Consider the following 25,039-nt stretch of genomic DNA (forward strand, 5'->3'; position numbering starts at 1 on the left):
TTTTGAGCCTAGTTTTAACTGAGCTTCTATTATTGCACATAAAATTTTGCAGGCACAGGTAACTGGAGGCACAAAGATGCACCTGCAATTATTTGTGCCCATGAACAATGTGAAATAGAGATGTAAGTATTGGTGAGTGCACATCATAGACATCTAAAGGACCTACATTCTGAGTCTAAAGTTCTTCCTGCTTTTGGGAATTCTGCCTTCTGAATGGCCAGTAACTTATCCTGGCTATACACCGTGGGTTGTTCTGTTGCAATATCTTAGCTGCATGTAATGGGCTGACCTATTTTTGCTCATTGAAAAACATCACAAAATATGTGTATACAGCCCCACAAACAGCTGTTAGGTCAAATTAAACACAGAATTAATCAGTTCAAGTACCAAAGTAATAAGTACCAGAAGAATAAGTATGCTTTCTTTCAGGGTGCTCTCACTTTCTCTTCTAACTCTAACTCTGGTTGTGCAACTACTATTTAGAAAACAAACATCCACATACTGTAATGTAATTTCAGTCTAATCTTAAAATGTAATCATCTTAAAAAAGAATGGTATTTAGGCTATGCACCTCTGCTGCCTCACTACCCCATGTGCTGCTGGGACTTAGCTTGGCATTCCCGGAAAAAGAAGAAAGAAGTGATTATGAAACTACTCTTTGCCTGCATCTCTCAGCAATGTCTCCAAGCAGCACTTCACATGAGGTTCAGTATTCTCCATCTACACTTACTTCTTGATAAACCAACTGAATCAAAACAATAATTTCACTCTATTCCCAGTGTAAAAAGTAAAATGAAACAAATGAGAGAGGCTTTCTCTGGGGGAGAAGGGCAGGAAATGGATGTGGAAAGGGTGCAGGTGGGTGAACTAAGCATTGATGTGGTGTTGTCAAATGGACAACAGAAGTCTGGAGTAGGAAATAGGCAACCTGAAATAATAAACGAGGTATTTTGTAATGTTTGATAGTAATAACCAAGGTCCAGATATTGGTAAACTTATGTTTGATAATCACTTATATGAGTGGTCTGATTGACTTGAGACCACATGTTTAATGTCCACCAGTGTGAGTAAGCGTGTCAAAATCTGGCCAAAAGAAGCTTTATTTGATTTCAGGGGTTTTGGTTTTTTTGTTTTCGTTATGGAATGAGCACAGGCCTGGGAAAATAATATCTATTAAGTCATAATCATGGCTGTTGCACTGGTTCATTGAGCAGTTTTATGGTAAAATTTTCAAAATTGGCTGCCAAATATTAGGCACATAAGTCAATTTTAGGGAACGAGATAAGAGTGATTTTCAGAGATGCTGTGCACCCACAGCCCCCCTAATTGTCCATTTTTAACTGAGTCCACTGTAAATATTAATTCCATAAAGCACTGTATAGTTGCTGTCATTCAAAGATTTTAAATACATATGCACACACACACGAGTAGTTCCATTCAGTAATTAACAACAAAGCAAACTATAGGAGATGCTGAACGCCCACAGTTTCCACTGATTTTCATTGGAGTTGTGATGGGTGCTTCACACTGCCCAGGATTTAGCCCATTACTAATAATATACTCTTAGATAATTAATAACACTTGCAAAGTGTTTTACATCTGATTAATCTTCACAACACCTCTACAGCACAGGTAAATATTATCCTAATTTCATATAAGAGGAAGTTTACACAAAGTGGATTAGGCAGACCATAATTTTCATACCTGGTTGCTTGAAGTTAGACATCAACAGCAAATCTATATTGGGGCACCCAAGAAGAGGAGGCCTGATTTTCAGAGTTGCTGGCTTTAGCACTTCTGCCACTCAGGTGTTCATCACTTTTTCTAAAGCAGTGTGGAACACCGTTTAATAATTAATCAATCATTTATTATGCATTATTATTTTATTATATATTTGATTCAAATCCTGCAAACCTTAGTCTACCTTTAATACGACTTACCTGAGTAAGGACTGCACAGTCTGGCCTATGACATATTAAATAACTTGACTTTGTTTTAATGTTATATGAAAACACAGTCACTTGATAGCAGCAGTAAAAATACCGATAATCAGATATTAAGGCTATGAACACGATTAAGAAAACACAGGAGGCATGGTGACAGCCGCAGCATAACATACTTAATTTGCTAAATTAGTTAGTCTGATTTACATTTTTTAAATATAATTAACTGTATAGAATTAAAACCATAAGAACTTAATGACAGAAGGTAAAAGCCAAGGAAAACTACAGCACTCAGTAAGGCTCACCTGCCGCAGCCAAAGCATTAAATGTATAGAAGATGGATCATTTTATTACAGAAATTATCTATAAAGAGTTGCCACCGTTTCTGAAGTGCCTTTATGTTCTCTTTAGCTTTTCTAGTGAGACATATCAGTACATTTCCAATTCACATTGCCTTGAGCTGTGTGCGCCAGGGGAAGGGGAAAATACAGGGATGTATATTGGTGTAATCCCTAAAAAGGCATAGATTAGTTCATGATTAAGTATGAATCCATGTCAAACATTATTCATGCACACACATTCTGTCAAAATTTTGTGCTAGGGAATTCAGACTGAAGACAGATTTAATACTGTCTTTAAATCACCTTATTGTACTTTAAACATTACTTCAATAAATTATAGAAAGAAATATCAACTATGGTTCAGAGGAGCCCTGGTCAAGGACACATAACCTACAATCTGAGTGCACAGAATGAGTTAATAATGGAGTTTCAATATTAACCAACGTTCCTGAATTTTAATTTCTTTTAAATATTATTATTTATTTTTAGTTTACAGCCAGCAATATTGGGTTACATCCTTTGGCCCAATCTGCTCCTTTTGCACCACTGAAATGCTACAAATAAATGGAAACTGCCTCAACTTGTATGGATATGAAACTAGCATAGTTGGACCCTAAACCACCATCTTCCTGGCAGAGGATAAATTAGGGCAAGGGGCAGGGGGTAAATGGGTCCAGAGCACCCTGCTCTCTGACAGTACCCAGCTAGTGGATATTCCTTTATGGGTGGACACCAGCAGGTAGGAGTTTACAGCAGCCCCAAACTGCTGTTAGTTAGATTAGGTAGGTTAAACTTAGTATCCCAGTCAAATTCCAAATCAAGTAAGTACATTCTGTCAACCTAAATTCCCCTTGCAGTTTCAATTGGGTAAAACATCCTTCATATCCTATCATCCTGTAGTGTTTTGCTGTTTATGGTGCAGTGCTAAACAGCTACTCAAGATAGCTGCATTTCACTGGTGAGCTAAAAAACATGTATATTTATAAGGGAGAGATGCCTTTTATAGAAAAATGCAACATTTAAATTTTCATGAAATACATTGAGTGTGTTCAAAAATAGTATGGAAAACTGCTATCGCTGTTATACATATATCCTTAAAAAGAGTGTATCAATTAAAAATTAAATAATTCCTCATCTGCCAAATTTCAGCCTTGAGAGAATTTTTATGAGTATGTTAGGCTGTTGTAATATAGGAATGATGACAGACCCTTCGCTATAACGGTGCTAGTGGGTGGTGCTATAATCTGTTATTTGTATGACTGTTCCAAGTCACATGAGTAACTTAAAATGCCTTCTTCATCTGCTTTAATACAATCGACATGTGGTAGAATTCAATTCATCTAATCTATGCCAGAGGTAATAAAATTAATGAACATACTCATGTACATTTAATATGCACCTGGCACTGATGGTTACCTTGAACAAGTAGCCACATAACACAGTCTACTCTCTCTGAGTCATGCAAGCTACTTTTTCTAGTACCATTAAACAAAATTATCAGCCTAAATAAGATAAACAGAATACCTGGTACAATTAGAATTTTTTTCTTGCAAAGAATGCAATATTTTACAGGTGGATCTTACTTATAGACCTTCAAGTTAATTTTACCATGTGCTTTCAGATGGTCTGCACAATTGAATCTCCCTTTTGATTATGCCCTAAATAGGGCTGGAAGATATAAAATTGAAATAAGTCTATCTCAAAAGTCTAAGTGGAGCAAGCAGATTATCAGGAACAAAATGAACCATTTTTTGGTTAGATGTGGATAGTGAATACCAGTGATTTATTTCAAATTTCAGTCAAAGTGATGACCTGTTTTTCATCTCCCATTCACTTTTCATGGGTTTAAAAGCAGTTCTCTGAAATTGTCAGTGACCATTTAAAATAAGCAATTTATAAGTAAATGCCTTGTCAGTTTATATTAGAATTAGTAGGCTGATTAAAAAGCAGACTGTAATTGTTTGTCTCTTATATTTTGATGTAACTATTATTTAGAAGTCATTAATGGGAATATTTAATGAGTCTATGAAGCATCATATATTCAAATTAGGTTCTATTACCAAAGGCTAGACTTGCTTTACAATGGTTTTCCAGCACATTCTTGGAAGCTGGAGTAATGTAATAAATGCTTTTATAGGATAAAGAGTGGTATTGATTAAAGGAACTGTCATACAAACACATAGTTTACGTATATTGTTTACTGGCTTTTAATCCAGATTTATCAATCATTATTAACACCTACTCCTTATGACCCAAATAAGAAAACACACTCTCAGACACTTGAACAATGAACTGTCATTGCTAATATTAAAGTCACATCACTCACAATGTCTGCAAAGTGGATGAAAAGGTCAATGTATTTATTATGGGCTCCTTATTTTCCTGGAGAGGTCCCTTTCAAATTCAATTATCAGAACAGTCTCATTCTGATCCCTTTACAGTGCTATACAGAATTACCCAACAGATGAGTTAAATAAATCTGCACCCAATCTGTAGTTTAAATCTTTAAAACCAGCTGTAACCTTTATAAACCTCAAATTTTCAAATGTTTGGATATTTGGAACTTTTCTTCCACTTCCAATTTCCTGGTAGTTACCAGGTCAGGAAACTGAAGCAGTGGAAATTTCACAAAAAGCCTGTTCTTGAGTGTTTCCATCCTGCTTCTGAAGACTCAGTAGACATGGGCATGGCTCAGATGAGCGTCCCAATGCTTGATTTCTTTTTTAAATCTAAATTATACTATCTATCCCTGGGAGGTTTGCCCATCATTATTGTTGTCCATTCTATGCTCTTACAAGAAAGGATTCATTTTATTTAGTTCTTTTGTTGCACTTCAATACTTGAAACCAAAGTGTGTACAGTGTACGTTCACATCAAATCTCCAGACAATGCACTTACCACTTCCTTCTGTTATCCACCTCTTTTCACTGGGATGGGGGTTCGATCGGCCAGCTGGGGAATACAGACCTCTGGAATCCTTAAGGGCAGGAGGAGGGACCCCTCTCCCTCTGCATTCCTATTATCCTCATGGAGCTGGGTGAGGAGAGATGGAGTGGGAGAGAGTGTGACTTGTTAACTGTAGCTGGTGCTGGATTACCTGTGCTAAGTCTCTTGGCATGCTTTGATTAGTCACTGAACACTTGATGGGGTCAGGAGGAATTTTTCTCACACTTCAAATTGGCATGAAAATCTTTTCCAATACATGTGGGAATTATTCAAGTGGCATTTTGGCATATTATATTTATTAGAACTTTTTGAGGTAGGCATCCAGTATAGAATTGCTGTGGTAACAGGATCCAGCCTACAGTCACCAAACAGTAGTATAGGAGAGGGAAGCCTTTGTTAAGGACCTGCTGTGGTATGCAGGAGCGGGTTTTTGTACAGATTTAATTCCACTTTGTCAGGATGCTGAGCTCTTGCACTAGTCAAGGATGGACTGGGATATCTAAGCCTATGGATTGGATTAAAAGCAGGAGCTAAGGTTAGCCTCCCCATGTAAGATGGGGACTATACAGCCAATGATGCATACCACACTGGAGTAGGATGTTGGGGTAACTAATTAAAGCTGATTCTTGAAAAACATTTTGACTTAGACTAAACTACATTTTCTGAAGGAAAACTGTTGAGGCAATTTTTTTTTACCAGTTCTATGTTTAACCTTTTACAATTATTTGTGCTTAAGTGGTTAAAGAAACCTAAGTCCTGAACTTAAACCATACCAAGTATGTGCTGTGTCTTATTCACCTGCCATGTTTACATCAGTTCCTTCTGATCCCACTTACTGCTATGGCAAAGCAATGTAATTTTTAATTAAAAGAAAGAAAATCAATGTAAGTGGACAGAATTTGACCCTGGGATGTTATTTCTTTTGCTACCTGTGGACCACAGCTTTCTCTGAGTGCTTGAGCTCTTTGTGTTTTAAATTTCCTATTTAAATCTCAGCTTCTGTCATGGGATCTTCTTTAAAGACAAACACACACACAAAATTTGGAATATGATTCCCCTTCTTGCTAAAGAAAATTACCAGGATAATTCTGTTTTCCTGCAGTTATGCTTCAAAAAGTTAGACAGCATGCATGATACTCATTATCAAATGCTCAGAACTTAAAATATACATACAGTATATGGGTGAGACTTGTGATCTTTACAGCCCAAATTTATTAAGCATGAACTGCAGCCAATAACTAATTGCAAACAGTCTTCACCACCCAGGAATAAGATATTTCCTTTTGATTAGATGATCCACCAGTGCTTAATAACAGGAGATTGCTGATCTGACAGCAGACAGTGTTATTAGGATTTGAGAAAAAAGTCTCAATACAAAAGAAGGGAACATGATTGAAAAGGCTCCAGCAGTTTTCACCATCTTTCTTGTATGGGATCAGTATTAATTTTGTCAGGAGCTGGAGTGATTGTGAAACCATTAAAATTGATTAGATCCACTACTTATACACACAACTTCTATTGAAGTGTAACAAGGTGCAGAGAAGTAGCAACATTTGGATGGGTCCGTAAGCACCAATTTAAAGTGAGTCCTCTGCACCTCCTGCATATCTCCCTCATTTTGTCTTACTCAACCAAAATCTCTAATTTCTCCTTCCTTGCGTCTCTACTCTTCTTCTCACTCCTTTCCTTAAGGCTGGTCCAGAACAGGCACTGCACACAATAGGTAATCTGTTCAAGTCTCAGGTGAGGAAAGAAGAGAAGGAACCCAACCCAGAGACAATACAGCAGTGTTTGCTTGCCTCTGGCTTTAACCTCACATCCAATCCCTGGTGACTGATCCATCCTTCCATTTATAACATCTGTTTGTGGCCCACAAGAAAGGCTGCCAAACTCTGCTGCTTCATCCCAACTCACCCATGTTCCTCCCACCAGTGGCTGCTCCAGTGGCCTAAACAAGAGATTTGGGTGGTAGGGGGAAGCAGGAGCAAATATTTTTCTAAGAAATTTACTATGGAACACTTATGAATGATTGCCTGAAATTAGTAAAAGCAAGATGGAAAGTATTTGTACATGTCCCCCTGTCTGAACAACTCAAGTTAAGAAAAGAAAATATCAAGTCAGTGAAACACTAGGGACAGTGAGAGTAACAAAATAAATGGATGTCAGCGCTCTTTCTGATAGGCAGAACCATGCAGATGTACTGTTGTATTATTTATCAGTCTACAGTCTGGATCCTGAGCCTAGCCTTTTCATTTATGTGCAAAGCAGGGGCATGTAAAATTCACATCAAAGTAATGTAAAACCATGAAGAAGGTGAGCAAACTGAATAGGACAATACCAATATATGAGGAAAGTGAAACTGAGCAGACAAATAGATGTGGTAAGCCTGGCAACAGGTCAGCATTCAGACATGGTTTAACTTGACAACTAAAAACAACAAAAAATCTTTCAAATCTTTTCTTAAAACAGATTAGTCAAAAGAATTCTACATTTTGAAATGCATGTTGCAATTTTGGGGCCTAATCCAAAACCCATTGACTCAATGACTTTGGACCAGGCCCTTGATATTTCAACAGGCTATGAACATTCATTTGGAAATGTGATAGTATAGAATAATATGCTTAAAAATAATCCAAATGATTGCCATTCCATTGTATGAGGTCTCATACTCCTTACTGCCATAGAAATCACGAGTGTTATGTATCCCATAACACCTTGCACTAGCTGAAATAAGCTTTGGCTAGAGCAGATAGGAAAATTGTCAGTATCAGAACATATGATTATTTCCTCATAGCAACAGGAAATGAGTTAGTCACACAAACCTAGGAGGTGTTTTCCTGCCCCTTAGTACCTGAAATGCAAGGGCTCAGAACAAAGATAAGGATGTTTCATGGAATGCATGGGTTCAGAACAAATGGTATGGGGTACATCATGTTACCAGAAACAAACAAGTAAAAGGTAATTAATTAACTTCAGTACCTTTCACTGGTAAACAAGTAGAGTATAAACAGATGGCTCTAGGGATGTAACTTTGGGGAGCACACCTGTGTACAGTGAATGTAACATCGCCGCACGCTGTTCTTCAGAGACTGGGATTGTATAGAACCTTTTCCCCGTACCATATTAATAAACCTGATTGATATTGGTTATTTGGTCTCTTGAGTATATTTCATAATGAAAGAATGAATCAAAGCATGGCCAAGCAATTGACTATACAATTTATCAGCACACTGATAGCAAGTGACTGGATTAAGTGCCCCACGTGGTCCCTTCCAGGTGTTCCTAAGTGAACAAAAGATACCAGGTCAGGTCCTCAGCTGAAGTCAATAGATCGACTCCAATTTACACCAGCTGAGGACCTGACCATAACAAGTTTTAACAGGCTGCTGGTGATACCACATTGCCTCAGCCAGAGTGATTTTTGCTGGTGAATAGGCTGTGTGTCTGCAGCCAGCCACTCCAGTCTGTCTTCCTCACCTGCAAACTCCTCAAGGCTCTCCCAGCCCAAACCTCACCTAGCAGGTAACAACCAGTGAACTTGAGTCACTAAGCTCCTTAACGATATATCGCTGCAATGCACAGCCCCTGCCACTATGCATTCACAGAAGACTTTAAGTGCGCTGCTCTGTTAAAGATGCAATACCTCACAGTTCATCAATTTAACTGTGATAAATACACCATTCCCTTCAATCACAGCATTGAATTGGTTTATAGGAAAAGTAAAATAAGGCTATTAATAAAAGAGAATGGATTAAGTGATACCAAGTAAGAGAGAGAAAGCTAGAGGTGGTTACAAGCGGATAAAAGTGAAAACGCATCTAAAAATCTAAAACTTAATTTAACAAGATATGGTCCTTGTTCAAGTTAGTTTCTTTTACACAGTCTCCTTTCCAGCTTTTTACTGGCCGGCCTGGCCAGGACACATTACAGAGATCAAATCACTTGGTTTCGTTGCCTCCTGAAGTGAAGGATAAAGATGGAGTCTCTCTGCGTGTTTCTTATATCCCAAAAGAAACACCTCTGTCTTACAAGTCAGGAAGGCCTCCTGTGGATTCAATCTCCTGTGTTTCTCTGGAGTGCAGGAGCCATGTTAATTCTGTCTCTCCAATTCAGGAACAGGATGACACCCTGTGGTTTATCTCAATAGCTTTGTTTACTTCTAATTGTAAATTGAGGTAAATCCACATTCCTTTGCATAGGACAGGCCTGTTTATCAGGTTTACCTAGGCTAGGCTGACTTATCTTAAACATGTTCTAATAACATCAAACAGAGGGAATTCATAACTTCATATATAAGGTTTAACATGTGCATTTTACAGTGATATTAATAACGAGAATGTTATTAGGTTTCACTTGATGCCTCATAGATTCATAGATTCATAGATATTAAGGTCAGAAGGGACCATCATGATCATCTAGTCTGACCTCCTGCACAAAGCAGGCCACAGAATCTCACCCACCCACTCCTGCCAAAAACCTATCACCTATGTCTGAGCTACTGAAGTCCTCAAATCATGGTTTAAAGACTTCAAGATGCAGAGAATCCTCCAGCAAGTTACCCATGTCCCATGCTACAGAGGAAGGCGAAAAACCCCCAGGGCCTCTTCCAATCTGCCCTGGAGGAAAATTCTTTCCCGACCCCAAATATGGCGATCAGCTGAACCCTGAGCATATGGGCAAGATTCACCAACCAGATACCCAGGAAAGAATTCTCTATAGTAACTCAGATCCCACCCCCTCTAACATCCCATCACAGGCCATTAGGCCTATTTACCATGAATATTTAAAGATCAAAAGGCATATTTTGTACAAATATAATTGCATTGCAGTAGTGTATAGAGTGTGAGTACAGGAGTGTTGAGGGTCACAGGATCTGGCCCTAACAAGTGACTTTAGCCCTGGTCTACACTGGGGGTTGGGGGGTGGGGGGGAATCCATCTAAATTACGCAACTTCAGCTACGTGAATAACGTAGCTGAAGTCGATGTACTTAAATCGACTTACCGTGGTGTCTCCACAGCGGTGAGCTGACTGCTGCCACTCCCCCATCGACTCTGCCTGCGCCCCCCGTGGTGCTGGAGTACAGGAGTCGACGGGAGAGTGTTCGGGGGTTGATTTATCACGTCTAGACTAGATGTGATAAACTGATACCTGCTGGATCGATCGCTGCCCCCCGATCCGGCGAGTAGTGAAGACATACCCTTAGATATGTCTGGACTTGGTAAAATCCACAAAGTTGTTCATTTAAAGAAACTAAGTGTGTTTGTCAGAGAAGATGCACTACAATATCTTGGATACAAAGAAACTTGATGGATTAAAATTATGGAGTCGAAATCTGTTTTGGAACAGTTTTATAATAAAAGAAAATTTAGGATATCAAACTTCCTCAACATCTTTTTCTTAAATTATATTTTGGTTTCCAAAGTGTGCATATATTGACAGCTAGCTGTATGAACAATACAGATTGTACACATCAGAAAATATTCTGGTTGATATTTATACAATAGTTATCAACCCACTGTTCTTGTACCTATCCAAAAGCTGTTAGGCCCATGAAGATAACCGCAGGTCACAAATTCGGCACTCTCATTTTGAGAGACAACCAAGTAACTACAAAAAGTACCGTACACCTCAGAATTTTGTAAGAAGGGAGTTTTAGGGGTGAGGAGGCTAACAATTTGGTTGCTAAGCAGTAAATAGGTAGTTAGATCACAATAACATATAGGAATTATTAAGAAATGTGTGATGTAGTTTAGCAATATTCATGATTAAAAGTATAGCTATGGAAAGCTGGAATGTCATATATGGTAATGGGTGGGTATTAATCTTGCTATAGTCATGGAAATTGATCAAATATGGCTATATATCTGGAAGGTTACATAAAGTTGGGGTATAAAATGTTCAGTTTATTTCCTTTTTCTTAGATTCATTGGGTCTCCAAGACTGTAAATTGAATGAGGACCTCCCTTTTGATAGCCTCCACTTACTTTTCCTTCTGTCTTTGTTTCCAATGGTCTCCATTCAGTTCTTACATTTACATATATTGGTTTTCTATCATTTCAATTGCATTTGTCTGTATATAAATTCATAAAGCCCATAAAGGTTGTGTGGGTGTTTCACCAAATTTTATCTTCTCAATTAACTCTAAGTAGCTGTCTGAAAAAGAACCTGTCCTCTGTGACAAGTGCATGTTGCAGCCCCATAAGTAAGTGATCAGGCTACAGCAACACGTATCATATTATAACTAGCCTCTTATATATGTATCCTGCCGTGAAATATTTGTACTTATGCCCCAACAGCATTTCCCCCGAAACTACACAATCTGTATGATCAGGAAAGGAGAAATTAGTAACAGATAAGTGACTCCTAAAAGACAGATACATAGGCCAAAATAGATTCTTTCTATAAAATAAAAATTGCCTGTGCCCTGATATGCCTGAGTCTTATTTCAACTACAGAAGGGCACACAGCAGTCTTTTTCTTTAATTTAACTAATTCATAAGGTCAGTGAGAAAATTCAGCAGCAACCAAGCGTTAGTGTTTGGCACAGAACAAAAGCACTATTTGAACTGAGACCAAGGACCAGTGTTTGGAACGGTTCGGAACTCCCAGATCCTACCTAAGGAGACTCCTCCAGAGAAGTCCTTCTGGAATCTGACCCATCTTCAATATTTCCCAACACAACAACGAAAAGATCTTGGACCTGCCAGTCTTCTGTCATGAAGTGAGCCCCCTTAACAGCAAACTTCAAGCAAAAATTAAACAGAAGTAAATACATGGTCTGGAAGACTGATCAGCCTCCCTCAAAGACCTGATCTTTGAAGTTTATTTTTAAATCTTATGAATTTGTTTTATTTTTGTTATAATACAGAAGGGAGATGTGGTATCATTATTGAGTTTATGGTCCCCACAGCTCCCAGAGAGGCCCAGGATGTGTTGCCGTGGGAAGCTTAATAAACATAGGAACTTTCTGGTCAGGAGTTCTCCAGTTGCAGCTTAAAGCATGTCTCTTTGACTATATGTCCTCACACTACACCAAGGAGCTGAGAGCTGGGGCTTCCAGGCTCTCAGCTACTCAGACAGGTGAAATGGCAATAAATCAGGCATTGACTACCCATTGGAAGGGAATAATTTCATTTGGAACTGTACAGAAGTTCCATCTGACCAGAAGCTCCAGCAGACTTTAAAAAAAAAAAGTTACTATTAAACAGGGTGGGTTCAACAATTCTCACACTGTTTGACAATTTGCCTGTGAATTGCAAGGGTTAGCATTTTCCATTTGCAGCACCTGATACAGATCTGTGGGCCTTTTACTTTTCTAAAAGATTGCGGAACTGAAACACAGAATTAACCTGGTGCCCAAGTGTTTGTTATGAACAGAAGCTTTTTTTTTTGTTTAATCACTCTCATATATCTTTGCTTGGTTCTTATGAAATTGTTGACAGCTAAGCTCATCACATGGCCTCATTGAGCTCTGCTCTTAGTTTTGATGGACTTATTTTCTGGTTAGCCGTTTTCCTTCCTCTCCCCTCCTCACTTTTTACAATGCTTCACCCAAGTGACAGCAGATGACTTACCTTAACTCATGTCTGATTATCACTGTTTGTAGGGTGCTGAAAGATGGAGGATCCCATTCATCTTTGATAACAGGGACACTGGAAGGGGGAAATATGCCATTCTATCTACCTTAGGTACTTATATGCCCCCGCATTACCACCTTATCTGAACACCTCCCAGCCATTCATATATTTATCCTCACAACACCCCTGGGAGGTAGGGAAATGTGATTATCCTAATTTTTCTGACAGGACAGTGAGGCACACAATCTAAGTATCTTGCCCAAGGTCATTCAGGAAGAATGGAGTGGAGCAGGACATTGAACCCAGGTCTCTTGACCCTATTGTCCTAAAAGCATTGGACCATCCTTCCTCTCTAATCTAATTTCTAACTCAGTTACTGCTATTGCAAAATATTTTTGTAACTAAACTGGTGACATGCTCCCATTTTTTACAGTCCCGAAAAATCTAGCTTGGATATTAGCACACTATAAAAAAACTGCCTCCAGAAAAATGCCCAGGATTTCACCAAATTGTATCTGATCAGCTTTCAGCAGATCTGTCTAATTGCTCTAATGTAAAGGCAGAGGGGATTGTAAGGATTTGAACTATAAAGAGGAATTATAAAAGGACAGCAGGGGAAAATAAATCTTCAAATTGTGTTGTGAAGTGATTTTCTCTCATGAATCCTCCTCCCAACCCATTTGGTGTGTTCTAAGGCTGTAGGCAATCACCAGAGCTGAACACACTGAGACAACTTTTGCTTTCCACTACATCGCCACCACACATTTGGTGTGAGACAGCAGAACTTGGCACAGAATACAGAGAAGGGCGGTGCTTAGTGGGTAAGCCAAGAGACAGGCTGTCACAATTTCTGAGTTATAGTCGCTGCTCTGCCACTAACAAAGCATCGCAGATCTCATAACCTTTCTGTGCTTCATTTTAGCCACCTGTAAATAGGTGTAATAGCGACTTATCCACCTCACAGAGCTGCTGCGAGTGCTTAATTAATACGTTTTTTGCAAAGAGCTAGAAGAGCCCAGCATTAAGTTTCAATATGAGTATTGTCCTTGTCTGGCGGTATGGAGGGATTTCTGTTCTGAAAGCATATGAGGGCAACAACCTTCTCTCTGCGGACCATGTGAAAAATTAACCACGTAGGTTAGAAGATGGTGAATTATTCTAATCTGTATGTGACTGTGTAGTGCAAATGTCAAGTGTGACTTTAATCTTCCTTCCCTTTATTTCCTTTCCTGGCCAGCAGTTATCATTTGTATTTTCATTAAAGTGGTCTCTACTTTGGCTTAGCTTCCCAACTCCTCAAGAGCCCAGAGTCTTTGATTCCTGTACTTTTAAAAAATATAGGTATAAGCATCTATTCAAAGGGGAATTTTCCCATTAACAAGTTAATCCATATTTTTGTTTGTTTTCATTTTGTTTAACAAGCACACTGAGTGAGGAAGAGGTCCCATTGCTTTTAGCAAAGGACTCCTGAGCTGATAAACTCTGCTCAATATATTCCAAAATCCTTGTTCTTATAGCACTGTCCCAAGCTTAAAAAATGTTGTTTCTTGCTGCAATGTGGACCCCTAAGTGAAGAGGGAGTGTACACGCTGGGGGCGAGGAGGGGAAGAGCAAAGCTGTCAAGTTTTCATGGGCTCCCTGAGTGACAATGGCAGGGACAGAAACGCCTTTTGGGAACAACAGTGGCATCAATCCTTTCTCTTAATTGTGCTCCCTTTTTCACAGTTTTACTCCCCTTTCGTCCTACCCAGTTCTTTTCCTCTGCCCTGCCCATTTGTACTGCAACAGCTAGTCTAGCTACCACCACCTCTTCCACTACCCATTGGCTCTGTTTTACTGTCTGCTGTCCAGCAGGGGGAGCAGAGCGCAAGGAAACAAGGGAGGAGAGCTGGTAATCCCAGTGCCACAGGCAGTGACAATGGGTGTGTAGAAGGGTAACTCTGCTCAAAATTTGCATCCCAGCTGGACGAGTGAGAGTTCAGAGGAGCTGTAGGACATCATGGGTGGGGGCAAATCTTGAGTGTTATACCCAATGCATGCAACTTGATGTGAAATTATGGGGCTTCTGGCACCCACAAATGCACAAGGGACTAGAGACCCACCAGCAGCCTGCCAACTCTCAAATATTCACAGCTGCCAGGAGCACCAGGAGACTGATGTGAATGGGATGACTAGGTCCTCTACAACCACCCCCATGGACTCAGATTATGGGGGTACTGGGGATGAAATCCTGCCCCGATTGAAGTCAATAGGAGTTATACCATTTAACAAAGCCTGAATTTTATCGTGGGTCTCCAGTGGCCCCTGACGTACATCCAGCAGTGCCACATGGGGACAGAATTCCATCAGGACTTTCCAGGGCAGCTGATAATGGCTACTCCCTTTGAGTAGCAAGCCACCAGCAATAGCTTCCAGGAACACCAGCACTTGCCTTTACTGTTTCATGAGACCATATGACATCAGCAGCTCCATACTCCAGGAGCTTTTATGGGAGTGCAGGAAATGGGTCAGAGGGCGACTGTGGTTGGGAAAAGGAGATTAGCTAATGGACTAGCTCATTTCCCTTACATTGCAGAGTCCCAAGCATTCGTGTACCTCAATTCCTCCTATTCTCTGCCTGTGACACATAATAGTCTAATCTCCTGTTGGCTGTAATGCTTTGATCTAATTTCAACTGTTTGCTTATAGTTTGTGGGTGCTGGGTGGTGTTTCTGGCCTGTCGTATACAGCTCAGACTAAATGGTCCGGTAGTCCCTGACAAGGAATACAACTAAAGGTTAGATTAGTGGTTGAGGGTTGGAACCAAGCAGTGATGAATGGGTAAGAGTTGGCCAGAATAAGTGGGACAGAATCCACAGAAAAACGGATAGAAGAAAGATACTTGGAAACAAGGATTCCAGGGACAGGTGGAGCCACATGACAAGGCTCCGGCTGTAGTGCACAACTGACTACTTCTGACATTGTAAGATCATGCCACTAAGGCATGGCAATACGAGAGGAAAGGAAAAGGAGGAGAAAATATTTACATCTCTTGCCCCATCTCTTTTATGTAGATAACATTTTCCCCTGCAATTTTGTGGGTACAGTTAGTTGTTGCTGCAAAGCTATGCCCAGAAAATTAGAGATTATCTTTCAAAATCAGACCCAGGATCTCCAGATACTCCTGGATAAAAGTGTCCTGTACCTATAAGTGAATTACAAATTCATACAAAGATATTTAATATTTTCTAACCGAAGTGTAACTGATTTTTTCTCCCAGTTTGTTCTTGTGTTATTGGTGTCCCAGCTATGAGAACAGCAGTAGCAGAAATAATGGTAGCCTCCCGGTCACCAATCAAAGCTGAATTGTAGAAATAACCTGCTGTGATTCTAATATGCTAAGGGGAAAGTTTTCAAACCAGCATGTGTGAGACTTAAACACGTGCCTCCCCACTGAGGTCACTGAAAGTCATGCCAATAAAGCAGGCACACGCCATTTTGAAAAAGTACTTCTCAGAGCAGGAACCACAGAAATGGTAGTTAACTTTTTAATGTTTTCTTTTTCTTTTCACATTAGGTTTGACATGTATAGCGATGGAGCTTATTATGAGATTACCATTCCGCAGCAACAGACTGGAGACAAGATCTCAATGAGGTACAGAAGAACACAGACAATATATGAAAAGAATTCAGCTTCTAGATGAGGTTAGCATTGGCACAGCTGTATGTTTATATCCAATAGCTCAGGTAGCTTGGCATTGTAGAGTGGAATAGAATCAATGCTCATTGGGTCTATGCAGCAGCCCTTAAGAATATAGGGGTGTGGGGGGCAATGGGAAAACATTTCTCATTCTTACTGACTTTTGGCCAGATCCTTAGCTGCTGTAAATCAGTGCAGCTCCGATGACTTCAATGGAGTCATGTTGATTTACACCAGCTCAGAATCCAGCCCTATGTCTTTAGGACACAGGATGTAGACTGACATTGTGGAATAACTGCAGCAAGTTGTAAATGATGTATGAAATAAAAATTTTGTTCTTACCCAGTGCACAAAGACTAGAGCAGTGCAAACAGAAGTTCTATGTTATTTCCTATTTTAGTTAAACCAGATACAAGCAGGGGGAGGGAGAGAGAAGCAACAGCAGTCGTGCAGATGAATGGGTAGCTAGATGTCCTAATCAAGATATTTTGGATATTTTTTTTTGTTTGGCTTTCCAACCTTGGAGAGCACCCATCTTCCCTGACATGAAGCACCATTTGCATAGGTGACTGGTAATTAGGGTGTCTCCATTTCCGGGAGCCCAACTTGAAACCCTTGGGGCCTGATGCTGAGGAAATGCAGCTCAAGTTGACTTCAAATGGGGATGTGACTGCTCAGCATCTCTGAAAATCAGGCTTCAGGTTGAGAACCCCAAAATTGAGGCACGCAGTAAGAATCTTTTGAGAGTTTTTCCCATGAAGCTTTTGTGAGAAACCTGTTAAAAGAATTGCATCAAGCTAGGGAAGGCAGAACACCCAAGGAAGGAGAAGAGAACAGAACAAAACATGTAAATACCAAAAATATCTTTTAAAATGGTAGACTCATCCTTTTTGGTCAGGTCACTTGGCATGGAGGTGGGGGTGGAATAGTCAAAGTTCCACATTTTAATTTAGTTTAATTCTATTTGCTTACTTCCTCCTGGCACCATGTACTGTCTCTAGCTCATAAAACATGGGCAGACTGTTGGCTTGATCCTGCAAGGTGCTGAACACCCTCAAGTCTCAATGAAGTCAGTGGGTGTTGAAGGCTAGCAGCTACTCCCAGGAGTCCTCAGCACCTTACAGCACTGAGTCCTTAATCTGGATCCAAAACACTGACCAATCTGTGCCTTCAACGCTAGTAAGAGAATCCTCAATGCCAGAAGCACAACCTTCTTTCCTCTACTGTCCATGAGCTGTGGTTTGGGCCACAATTACCTTTTCTCCCTCCCTAGTCAAAAACTGAGGCCTCAATCACACAAATACTTATGCTTGCCCTTAATTTGGTGCACTGTGATTATGATTTCACTGTGATTAGGATTATCACTGTGATAATGATTTTAGGGAGATTATTTAGTGTGTAAAGATAAGTGTGTGCATGTAAGGATTTGCAGAACTGAATGCTATAATTGTTGCTCAGAGAATTCACCTCATGACGGAGGAAGGTAATTTTGAGCCTAAAGAAAGTCCTACAAGATTATGGGATTGAGCGATATTTTCCACAAACTGTCCTGTCTTGTAAATGTATATCTAGAGGTAGGAGGATGTAGTTGGTGGACTGATAGTAACATAACTGTTGCACCACCCTTGTCCTAAAATATCCTGACTTCTCTAAAGCTCTGATCCAGCAAACACTTATGCACATGCTTAACTTTATTAGACAGAATAGTCCTGTTTACTTCATTGGGACCAGGTCAATTCATCTCTACTACATTCAGTCTTCAAGCCTCAGAAGACCTTGGCCCTTCATTTATTATGACAACACTGCAGTGGAGACCTCACCAAACCACACTTCTATCCCTAGTGTTGAAATGGAAGCTTTAACTTGAAATGCAAGATCCATCAACAGTTAATTAAAAGCACAGAGAAGAGTTGGTGAAGATCCTGTGCATATATTTGTCACATTGTTTATTAAGCAATTATGAACTAGGAACCTGTGTGTAATTATTTATAAAATTGATAACATTAAATTCTACTTACCCAAACTAGGTGAATTATCATACGCTGCAGTCATTAGACCTCATATTAAGCCTCAAACCAAAAAATGAATTTTAACCTACGTTTATTATGTGTTATAATATATATTAATTACTCATGTAGCTGTTGCACTGTGAAATGAAATGGGACACTTTTCATTAGCTGGGTCTAATTTACTACAGGTTTTTTATACTACGTTGCTGTGGGTGGACGTGATTCTAATTAGTTGGGTGACAAAGGTCAGGCTGTAGTTCAGACACTCCTCTACCAGTCTCCCATTCAAGAGTGAAAGAAAACAGTTAATATTTAAATGAATTTTCTTAAACGTTGTTTTGATTTTTTTTATTCCAATATTAAAAAATATAGTTGGAAATGCCTTATTAATCTCTGCTCTGTTCTGCTATGAAGCACTGTGATATGTAGCTAGTTCTTCTAGATATAGTTTTGAATACATTTTTAACAGCAAGTCCTGCTGATTTTTATTCATTAAATATTGCCACCAAGTAGGATAGACATAAGAGTTTAACCAGTTTTAGTTTCCTGGATTTTTTTCTATTTCTCTACCCAATATTTTGCATTGTGCTGTACGGCCTGACATCTAGAAAGCACTATAACTTTCTTATTAAGCAGGTGATGCAAATAATATACATGAATGGGTGTCCTTCACATTCTAGTAAAAGTTTTCAAAGCGGTATGCGGACAGAAAGTACTGAACACTTCTATTCTTCTATCAAAAAGAACTGATATTATGGAGGCTGCAACCCTCCACTGGGACCAGCACTCCATTGTGGTGAGTGAAATACAAACAGATATGAAGAGGCAATTCCTGCTCTGGAGGGCTTTCAGAGTAACAGACACAAATGGCTGATGGATTGGGAACAGGGATAGAACATCCAAGAAAATGAATCAGGTGAAAAGTGGGGACAGATCTGCAAATTTTGTTGGTGATAGTTTTATTATTTATTTATTCTGGGGGGCATGGGAGTGATAAGGTGATGAATTTCCAGGAAAGGGGAAATTAGTAAGAGTAGAGGAGTCAATATGACTAGAGGAATAGAAATCCCCTAAGTCAGGAATTTGTTCTCAACCAGGTGACAATGAGTTGAAACAATATGATGGTTCACTGTAAGAGTGAGCATTGCCGAACAGATCCAAATATGGATGAACCACATTTCAAACAAAACTTATTCTGCCTTTGTTTTCTGGGGAGAGAGGAGGGTAAACTACTAAAGAAGCAACACAAAAATCTCAGCCTTGCAGCTTGAGTTAAAGAATGTGTTGTAATGTTTAGCAAATGATCCTGCAAATCACAGACACGATGGAGGAGATAGGGAAAAGACACCCCCTACCGGGCAAGCCAAGGTATGTGCAGAGCTATAGAATAGGTGGGTGGTAGTGGAAATTCTCTCAATCCCTTGTTCCGAGAGAGAGAGAGAGTGCACTAATAGTGTTTCTATATCCACTTGACAAAGAGTCCAAGGAATTTCCAGATATTTATTAGGAACCCCCCTTTCTTGCCATTAGTCATTAAAGTGGCTGTTCTGATATTTCACTGAGTGTGCAGTAGAGGCAGTTAAATGTAGATAAAACCCATGAATGTGGACAATATCATCAATACAAAGCTGTGCACAATATAAAGCTGAGATTTCCCCCACACATACACTTTCAACTTTTATAAGGGTTGTAAAAAATTGAGTCAGCATTTCTCCTATCAAGACAGCATGCTCCATCTTGTTTGGGAAGGAACACCTCAAACATTAGAAATTAGTTATAATTGGGCTGAAATGGAAAATCAGAGAATAGGAAGCAAATTCAAGGTTATGGGCTGGATTCTACACTTAGTTCTATCAATGTAAAGGAGTAACTCCATGAAAGTTGGTGAAGCTGCAGCAGTATAAATGCCATATAACATTTTAAAAAAAGAATGTTAAGGTTGCAAAGTCAAGCACTCAGATTTTAGGAAATGCCAGAATTAAGGTTGTCTGTGCAATATTAATTATCCCTCTTGTGCATATGCATTATGATACAATCCTTAATTATATGATCAAGCACTACTTTTTCCACAGGATTGCCTCATTCACCGCACAGTATAGATAGTGCTCACTTAATGAGCAGCTATTCAATATTGTGTTTTATCCCCATTGTACAATGTGTGGCTCTATGCTATATATACTGTATACCATCCAAATCCTGCATGGAATGCAGAATTAATAATTGCCTCATGGACTTTTCTATGGGTGTGTCATCATCGTATCTATGGCACTTAAATACGCTTGATGATATGGGACTCAGTCCTTTATAAATGTTAATGACGTCATCTTCACAACATCCCTGTCCAGTGAGGTAGTATTCTCCCTGTTTTACACATGGAGAATGGAGGCACAGACATTAAAGGTAAAAACTATCGAAGGTGTCAACTAATTGTGGGTGCTCAATCTGAGACACCTTAGGACCTGATTTTTCAGAGTACTTAGCATTTCATGGCGCTAAGTATGTTCAAAGAAAAGTTCCCGTTGACTTCAGTTGCACTGTGAGTGCACAGCGCTTCTGCAAATCAGACCCCAGAGGTGTTGAGCTGGGTACAGAGAAAATGAAGAACACACAGTGGCCACCAGTGAAAAAGTTGGTTTACATGATCCTTGTCCACTATCATAAAGGAACTCTGTGGCAGGGACAGGGATAGAAACCAATTGTTCAAGACAGCATTCAACTGTCTGAACCATGAGACTGTCCTTTCCCTTCTTGCCATTCTCTGCTTAATTCACCACACACTGCCCAATTTCTCTTTCCCTAATCTTGTTCTGAGAAAAAGCTGGACCATTTTAGCTGAAACATTCCAAAAGGATTCAGCCTGAGGCAGACTCCCAGTATGGAAAATTTCAGCTTAAACAGTTAAAATTTTATAATGTTATAAGCAACTGAAAACAGGGTATGATACAGCTGAAGATCCTTTTCCTTCCATGCTACTGTATTTGAAACATAGTGGAGAAGATGCCATGTACAAAAAGTATTATTTATTAATAGTTTAGCACAGATCCAGATATTTCATATTGTCATGCAACTTCATCCTGAATCAATGTTCATCAGAGGTGCCTACATTTTGCAGGGGCAGTGACAGGAAGTGATCCCTCTTTGTACAATATATAGTTAATTCTGCAAAGTGCTTTGAGATTTGCAAAAGGCTCAGTATAAATTAATAATAAAGTATCCTTACTGATTTTTTTATGCAAATGCAAGCATAATATCTGTTGAGAATAATTAAACCCTTCCTTGTCTTTTCATTTTACATTCAAAGTACAGATGTGTGGTATGTAGCTGGTCTAAATGATAAATAACTTCCACTTGTAAAGATCTGCTATGACTTTTACTCTTCTGTGCACATATATCTGTTTGCAACTTTCAGAAACATCGCCACCACTCTATATGGTAGAGGAATACAAATTCCTCCTGCCCCCACATTATGGCTGCATTTTCAATGACACCATGCAATTAATGAGAACTGTGCATTTGAAACCCTTTGCTGGCTTTGAAAATCTTATCCATATAATACCAGTATCTAATACATGACACTTTCTCAAGTTACTTTCTTCCAGTTTAGAGGCCTAAATGGGAGTGAGAAATAGAAAATTGTAAATGCCATTATCCCATATTTTGAAAAGTCTACTAGGAGGAAGAGTTCACCCCTAGAAAGAATGAACACTTTACTAGCCCATTTATGGCCTAATCCAAAGCACTTTGAAGTCAATGGAAAGACTCCCATTGACTCCAAAGGGATTTGGATAAGGCCTTTAGGTGAGCGTGGCGTTCAAGGTGTTAACAGTGTTCTGCACTGTGATGTTAATATGTCTAATGCTGCAGTGCATTAAAGTTAATTTGTGCTAATGAGTGTGTTGAAATGAGAGTAAATTATGTTTACTAGGGTGTAAACTCCAGTTGTAAGAGCCAGATTTTTGCCTTTATTTCTGTAAAGTTGAAGCTCTCCAGATGGAATTAAAATAATTAATGAGATTATGACCTGTACCATACTACATTAAAGCGTAATATTGATTTTCTACACTATAGGAATGAGCTCTTAAAGGCTTAATGTATAATTGTTATTGATGCAAAAATCAACTTGCAACATTTAAATTAATACATATTGCACACTGTTATTGATATCCTTCAGTTTAAAATGAAATAAGGAACTGAAATAACTTCTTCTTTAGTTCATAGAAACTATGATCTTCAGCATGATCTTTGCAGCCTATGATATAAACTATTAAGGGACAGATGCTCCTTCCATGGAAGTAAGTGAGAGTTTTGTCCTTCACTTGTGTGAGCAGGGCCTAATCCAAAACCCACTGAAGTAAGTGGAATAACTTCTATTGACTTCAGCAGGCTTTAGATTAAGCCATAATAGACTGAGGCTCACAATTGTGACTGGACTTATATCTGCTATTAGTCCTCCCCCCAGCCCTGCCATATGGCCAGATATACAAAAAGGTCATTTGAGAATATGACCACTTAGTGCTTTTGAAAATATGATCCCAGTTGTGAGTGCTGAGTTCTTCTGAAAATCAAACCCATAGTACTCATGGATCAGGGTTTTGTTTATTAGTTTGTTAAAAGTATCTACTGATAGTAACCTTAATTATTGTCCTTACAGAGAAGATATGCAAGAGGAAGGGTGAACACCCTGGGAAAGCTATCATAGTTGTCTGATGCTTGACAGTGTCCTTCAAAAATGGCTTTAGATAATAGCGTTACATGTTGGCTGAAGGCAGTAGCATACTGTAAACAGCTGGCTACTTTTCACAGGCTTTTTCCCCCTCTCCCCAGATAAAAGCTTTTTAATAAACAATCAATAACTGAGTTAATGTATGCCAAAGAGACACCAAACTTTTTTTTCCCACATTGACAATAACTTAAAAAAAAAAAAAACAGCAACAATAACGAAAAACAATTGGGCCATTATGCATGGCAATGGCAACAAATAGAAGGAAGAATCCCTTTAAAAAATTCAGAAACCAGATTCTGCATCCTGAGCTTCCCAGGTCAGCACTAATAGCATACTGCACCGGCAGAGTGCAATCGGAGGGAGTGGTTTAATAACATTCATAGATTCATAGATACTAAGGTCAGAAGGGACCATTATGATCATCTAGTCCGACCTCCTGCATAATGCAGGCCACAGAATCTCACCCACCCACTCCTGCGAAAAACCTCTCACCTATGTCTCAGCTACTGAAGTCCTCAAATCGTGGTTTAAAGACTTCAAGGAGCAGAAAATCCTCCAGCAAGTGACCCATGCCCCATGCTACAGAGGAAGGCGAAAAACCTCCAGGGCCTCTTCCAATCTGCCCTGGAGGAAAATTCCTTCCTGACCCCAAATATGGCGATCAGCTAAACCCTGAGCATATGGGCAAGATTCACCAGCCAGATACCCAGGAAAGAATTCTCTGTTGTAACTCAGATCCCCCCCCCCCCCCCCCGCCATCTAACATCCCATCACAGGCCATTGGGCCTATTTACCATGAATATTTAAAGATCAATTAATTACCAAAATCGTGTTATCCCATCATACCATCTCCTCCATAAATTGATCAAGATTAATCTTAAAGCCAGATAGGTCTTTTGCCCCCACTGCTCCCCTTGGAAGGCTATTCCAAAACTTCACTCCTCTGATGGTTAGAAACCTTCCTCTAATTTCAAGTCTAAACTTCCCAATGACCAGTTTATATCCATTTGTTCTTGTGTCCACACTGGTACTGAGCTTAAATAATTCCTCTCTCTCTCCGGTATTTATCCCTCTGATATATTTATAGAGAGCAATCATATCTCCCCTCAACCTTCTTTTAGTTAGGCTAAACAAGCCAAGTTCCTTGAATCTCCTTTCATAAGACAAGTTTTCCATTCCTCGGATCAGCCTAGTAGCCCTTCTCTGTACCTGTTCCAGTTTGAATTTATCCTTCTTAAACATGAGAGACCAGAACTGCACACAGTATTCCAGGTGAGGTCTCACCAATACCTTGTATAACGGTACTAAAACCTCCTTATCTACTGGAAATACGTCGCCTGATGCATCCCAAGACCGCATTAGCTTTTTTCATGGCCATATCACATTGGCGGCTCATAGTCATCCTATGATCAACCAATACTCCAAGGTCCTTCTCCTCCTCCATTACTTCTAATTGATGCATCCCCAGCTTATAACTAAAATTCTTGTTATTAATCCCTAAATGCATGACCTTACACTTCTCACTATTAAATTTCACCCTATTACTATTACTCCAGTTTACAAGGTCATCCAAATCTTCCTGTATGATTTCCCGGTCTTTCTCTAAATTGGCAATACCTCCCAGCTTTGTATCATCCTCAAACTTTATTAGCACACTCCCAATTTTTGTTCCGAGGTCAGTAATAAAAAGATTACTAGTGCAGAAATGAAATCCTGCATTAGTGCCATTGGTGCCAAGGAGGAAGAATTTCTGTGTGTGTGTGTGTGTGTGTGTGTGTGTGTGTGTGTGTACGTGCACGTGCACGCATAGCAGCACATC

At 39.4% G+C, this 25,039-nt stretch overlaps 2 long non-coding RNA genes across 2 annotated transcripts in view; one reads left to right on the forward strand and one right to left on the reverse strand.

Annotated features, from left to right (window-relative positions):
• LOC122466799 overlaps positions 1 to 16,588 on the forward strand; it is a 433,007-nt gene extending 416,419 nt beyond the window's left edge. The window contains exon 4 of the long non-coding RNA XR_006292620.1: positions 16,366 to 16,588. This is a non-coding gene — a long non-coding RNA (uncharacterized LOC122466799). The remainder of the gene's footprint in view (positions 1 to 16,365) is intronic.
• The window catches only part of LOC119566929, a 45,345-nt gene that overhangs the window by 4,483 nt on the left and 15,823 nt on the right, over positions 1 to 25,039 (reverse strand). The window contains exons 4-5 of the long non-coding RNA XR_006292616.1: positions 5,183 to 5,317; positions 1,705 to 1,824 (exon numbers count right to left, since the gene is read on the reverse strand). This is a non-coding gene — a long non-coding RNA (uncharacterized LOC119566929). The remainder of the gene's footprint in view (positions 1 to 1,704; positions 1,825 to 5,182; positions 5,318 to 25,039) is intronic.

This window comes from Chelonia mydas, chromosome 8 (genome assembly GCF_015237465.2).
Source record: "Chelonia mydas isolate rCheMyd1 chromosome 8, rCheMyd1.pri.v2, whole genome shotgun sequence".
Taxonomy (NCBI): Eukaryota; Metazoa; Chordata; order Testudines; family Cheloniidae; genus Chelonia; species Chelonia mydas.